Genomic DNA, 5,811 nt, shown 5'->3' on the forward strand with positions numbered 1-5,811 from the left:
ATGGGATTTTAATTAGCCATATATGTACAGTATATTACATTCTTTACCTAAAATGTCTCTAACTTCTAGGGAGAGCGCGAGGTACGTTCACAATCCCCTGAATACATATTCCCTTCTTCGAGAAAACGCAGAGAAGTGAACCGTCTCATATGAATATGCTACCAGTCATAAGTTTCAATACGGAGCTGCAAGTACTTAAGAATTATCAATTACTCTACAATTATGCAGCGGCGTCATCATCCAAGCTATAGCTGGAATAGGGAAGGGAACATAATATCCCATAAGTCTTATTAGAACACGCTGGAAATAGTGACGTAAAAAAAAAAATCGCCAACGGCACGTGGTGTTCCCAAGCGGTCACCCATCCAAGTACTGACCACGCCCAATGTTGCTTGACTTCGGTGATCGGACGAGAACCGGTATTTTCAACATGGTATGGCCGTTGCCGATGAAACTGCGTAATCTGTAGGCACTTGAGGACGATGGGATTGGGGTGCACTCGATAAAACCTGCACTCGCTCACACACACACGTAAACTGCCTGCTTAGACTCTGTACCTAAATTACCAAGCTCGTTGGATGTCATTGGGATAGATGATAAATCTATCTATCAACGGCAGTTTGGTTACGTTTCAACGTCACACACTGCTGGATTGACACGGGATTAATAAAACAGCTAGTCGGCATTCTAAGTTAAGCCACAGGTGGATTGTTGTTCAACAGCGGAGCCTCCTTTCAACCACATGGTTGTGGAACTGTAGTCGGATTTTCGACATCATTTTCATGCCATACTACGGAACTTCACACAAACTTCAATTCACTTCTTGCACCGGCGGCTACTACGAATGGACTGAAGCTCGCTACTGACTAGGGGGGGGGGGGACATTTGTCTCTTGATGGATTACGTGACAGATATATAAAGTATCAGTCGTATGTTATGAACCCGAGTTTCAATAAAGATAGATTACCCGTATGTCCACAGATTCTCAGTAGTGGCCTGCGGAAGGATTATGACCGCGGTCGACAAGTTACCTTCTAAGTTGTTTTCCCTCAACAATTAATGCTGCCAAGTGAGTAGGAATGACACCGCGCTCTCATATAAGTCGTACGAAACTATTAAGGAAACGAATTTGCCTCGTGGATCCAAGTCTCCCATGGACTGCCTATAATGTATTATCTATCCTAGAAGTGTTATCGGGGTGATTATTTAAATTTTCACTCGGTGGGAAACGCTGTTGTTCTTCATTCATCTACTCTGTTATGAATAACTTGTGGCCCTTAAAAGGGCCGGTTGCTGATTCCCTAGCAAGCACTCCCGCTTACTTGGAACTAGTGTATTTTGTGACGGCCTTGGTCCCTTCACTGACGGCGTGCTTGGCCAGCTCACCGGGTAGCAGGAGACGGACGGCTGTCTGGATCTCCCGACTGGTGATGGTCGACCGCTTGTTGTAATGCGCGAGCCGCGAAGCTTCCGCGGCGATGCGCTCGAAGATGTCGTTAACGAAGCTGTTCATGATGCTCATAGCCTTTGAACTGATTCCCGTGTCTGGGTGAACTTGTTTCAGAACCTTGTAGATGTAAATGGCGTAGCTCTCCTTCCTCTTGCGCTTCTTCTTCTTATCGCCCTTCGAAATATTCTTCTGGGCCTTGCCGGCCTTCTTGGCAGCCTTTCCGGAAGCTTTGGGGGGCATGGTGCTCGTCTGATGATGAGCCCGGAGGGAGAAAAATATTTAAGTCGCAGGGACAATGCCGTACTGCCTTCCCAGTGCGAGCCAATAGAAACAGCGCAAACGTTTGTGACTTTACGATTGGTCCGCTGTCGATTATTGACGTTGGCGTAAAAGTGAAGGTTACCGTCGGGCCCTGCATCGATCATCAGATCAGATCATCAATCATCAGATCAGATCAGATCAGGATCAAGAGGGAGCTGAATCTAGCAAGACACTCACTGGTAAAAGTCGCCAGCTTACAACCAACGAAGATGAACAGCGGGAGCCGGCCGCCGCCTTGTGTCGACAAGTCTCGGCCGGACGGAGGCCAGCCACCGGGGAAGCGGAAGACGGTGAAACCGACGGCCGCCGCAAAACCTGTCTCTCCGGAAGCAACATCACCACCACAACCATCATCATTTGGTAAGTCCAGCGCTTCACCAACCAAGACGATCGACGACTTACATACACTAAAGACCATGGCACCGATCACTGCTAATAGAGCAGTAGTGATCACAAACGCTGACCCCGACCTACTGGACGCAGTGACTCCACGGAAACCCACAACGACCTTGACTTTAAACAAAACCACGAGAGCCTACGTTTTTTCCTCCCGAGAAAACTTACGGCAGATGACTTTAATGCATCCACGACAATTCGGGAAGCACGCCCGATACCAAACTCCACCAACCGCCACTCTCCTCGGACCTTGGGAACTACCAGGCCACCCATCCCATCCCTCCTCCACCCCACCCCCCTCTCTATTGGACAGTGAATCTTCTTCTTCTTCTGAGGAAGAGGCAGAGGTTACTTCCATTCCACAAGAGGGGCCCTCAGAAGGGCCGGCTCCAAAACCTAGAGCAGAGAGGTCTCCTGTCCCTAAACCCACAGCAGAGAAGTCTCCCAACGGACCACCTCCCAGCTCTGAGGCGTCGTCTCACGAATCCTCAGAAGGGAAGCGGTCCAACAGGCGCAAACCAATCCCCACAAAAGTATCCGGTTCGACTCCGGCAAGCCCCACTTCTCCCACTCCTCCTAACACCGCACAAGTACCCAAGACAAGGACAGTACTGAAAATTCTGAACCACACAAAAAACGGCAACAACCCACTACACATAGAGCGACTAATGAAACAGTACCGACTCGACATTCAAACTCCACGACAGTTCTGGGCACACACTACCAAGACAACTACACTCACATTCGCCACGATTGACGACGCGGAGAAGTTCGCTAGGGCAATTCCCCTGTACAACTTCGGTCCGTCCGCAGAAATCAACATTACGCCTAGTGAATCAAGACAGAAACAGACCCGAAATAAAGAGATCAGTGTCGTCATGAAAAATGTCGACACGCTGATCTCTGAGGACGAACTAATGCAGATCCTGGCTGTAACACATCCAGGCATCACACGCATTAAGAGAATTATCTCCGCACAGACAGACAAACCCACCAACTTAGTTAGAATTTTCACAAATGACATCACCACAGCAGACAAATTACTAGAAGGAATTAAACTTGCAGGACGGTACTACAGAGTAGAGCCATCACACGAGACAATCTTCCACCGACCGTGCCTTAACTGTGCACAATACGGCCATACAAGGACAAACTGCGACAAGCCCAAGACTTGTTTTAAGTGCGGCAAAAATCCCGACCTGTGCAACCACAACCGCCTATCCCAGATTAGGTATTGCGCCACGTGCAACAGCGACACCCATTATACGGGCCAAGCTCGCTGTCCAAAATATCCAAGGACTAATCTCATAACCTCCACCGATCCCACGCACGTCCCCATAGACACCCACAAACCAATACCGAAACCTATACCCAAACCATCACAGTCCGTTTTCTACCCAACACTTCCCAAACCCGAATTGTCTTATGCGGATGCAGCTAAGACAACGACAACCAAGACAAACACTACAGACGATCCACAGACAGAAAAAACAACTACGGAACAGCTGGTCGAGGGGGTTCTACGTTCTGCTATGCAGAAAATAGAATCCTACATTGACCGGCAACTAAACAGACTACAGGACGAAATAGTGACATTCACTATTTCTTTACTCACTACTGACACAAACCCTACGAAACGACACACGACACTTGCCACAGCCAACCAGGCAGCCAGACGGCTTCTACGGAAACGAGTAGCCCACCACTTTGTTGGTAATAGGTTACGAGTTTCCCTAGCGCCACTACAAAAACGTGACTAGGACAGAACTGACCAGAGCACTGGACTCTCCACCTCTCATTAACATCTGCGAGGCATGGTGCTCACTTCACTTCATTCATTTCATTCACAATTTAACTGATAGCGTATACATGTTCATAAAATCATTCACAGGGGAAATACACTACTGTTAGATGAGAGGGCAAACGGCTTATAGCTGGGTACCTCGATCTAAAGTTAGCGAATTGCTTGTCGAGGAACCAATGGAGGCATGGGATGCTTACCCTGCCTGCCATTTTAAACATCATTCATTCTTTCTTCGTCCCCATTCATTCGTTTCGTTCGTTTTCGGGCCCTGCATCATTTTGGGCGAGGCGTCGTTCTTGTAGTTAAACAGCTGCAAGTAGGAGTAGCATCATGTCGGGTCGTGGAAAGGGAGGCAAGGTGAAGGGAAAGTCAAAGTCTCGATCCAGCCGTGCTGGGTTGCAGTTCCCGGTAGGCCGTATCCACCGTCTTTTGCGTAAGGGCAATTACGCAGAGCGAGTTGGTGCCGGTGCGCCAGTCTACCTGGCCGCGGTGATGGAGTACCTGGCGGCCGAAGTTCTCGAGTTGGCTGGCAACGCAGCTCGTGACAACAAGAAGACTAGGATCATTCCTCGTCACTTACAGCTCGCCATTCGCAACGACGAGGAGCTGAACAAACTCCTGTCCGGCGTCACCATCGCCCAGGGTGGTGTGTTGCCCAACATCCAGGCGGTTCTCCTCCCGAAGAAAACCGAGAAGAAGGCTTAAGCCCCTTCTCCGTAAAACGGCCCTTTTAAGGGCCCCACTAACCTCACAAAAGTCAGAAATAGCCAGTATTGTTAATCCTCTCTCACGGCTTCGTAATGTAATTTCATTACGCGTGTCAACTTTCTCTCTCTCTCTATACCGGTGGGCTGATTTAATATCATCATTCTGTAATTTTGTGCTCTGAACGATGTCGTTGTCCCAGGTTCGCACTGAAGTACTTGAAACCGTTGTACATTTACTAGGCTATTGTGTGATAACACATTATACTGATGCATATAGAAAGGTTTCATTATTATTATATAATTTAACACAATACGAGTTAAATTAGATGATGATGCCAAGGTACATAGTTGGCTTCGAAATTTATGTAATATATTTCTATCATATTAGAGTAATGGAGATTATCGTGAAAATAATCACAAGTCCCCTTCTTTGGTGCCCATCGTGGTTTTAGACATATACGTTTGAATATACTAGTTTACTTTACTACATACTACGAATGAAACTAATTTTGAATAAGAAATCGATAACTGGTGAACAACTTACGGCGTTATAATAGAGTTCCTAATGCGTTTGTTTGTTGGTGCACATATTGGCCGCACGCGCAGGAACCCCAATACTGAGATGATGACATGACCTTCTCGTAGGAATCGAAGGCTTTGACAATTTGCGTTCGAATTTCCCCTCTCTCTGTCGTTTCGTTCGAACCGAAATGACGCAAGCTATACGTGGAAGTTGTCTGACAGGACGAAGTCCTGTGTTCTGACATGCGATGTGTACCTCTTCTCCCCAGTGTTTACCACACTGGATTCCTATGACCTAAAAGTTGGCATTGCAAAAACGTGGTGATGTGATGTTCAGTATGTGTCAATCCCCTCGGTTCCTTGTTACGGTCTGGTGAGCATTGCCTACCTGCGTTGTCATATTACCCACCAATTCTTCGGACAGTGATTATTGACTTACAGAAGTTTACAGTAACAGGTAACATAATCCGAGGAGCAAGGCTTCACAGAGGAATCCGGTCTTTCCACTTGATATACCAAGCGTTGGGGTCAGACCCATTTGAAAAACGGAGAGGCATTTCTTACAACGTCTTTTGCTGATACTGAAGTGCCCCTACGAAATAAGTTCTGTT

The 5,811-nt window shown here is 47.4% G+C and overlaps 1 non-coding gene across 1 annotated transcript; it reads right to left on the bottom strand.

Moving 5' to 3' along the window:
• Positions 1-328: 328 nt before the first annotated feature.
• On the bottom strand, positions 329-447 carry LOC138706852 (5S ribosomal RNA). The gene has a single exon (XR_011334099.1). It is a non-coding gene; the product is annotated as a 5S ribosomal RNA (ribosomal RNA).
• Between the last annotated feature and the right edge of the window lie 5,364 nt (positions 448-5,811).

The sequence above is a fragment of the Periplaneta americana genome, chromosome 9, assembly GCF_040183065.1.
Source record: "Periplaneta americana isolate PAMFEO1 chromosome 9, P.americana_PAMFEO1_priV1, whole genome shotgun sequence".
In the NCBI taxonomy this organism is placed as follows: Eukaryota; Metazoa; Arthropoda; class Insecta; order Blattodea; family Blattidae; genus Periplaneta; species Periplaneta americana.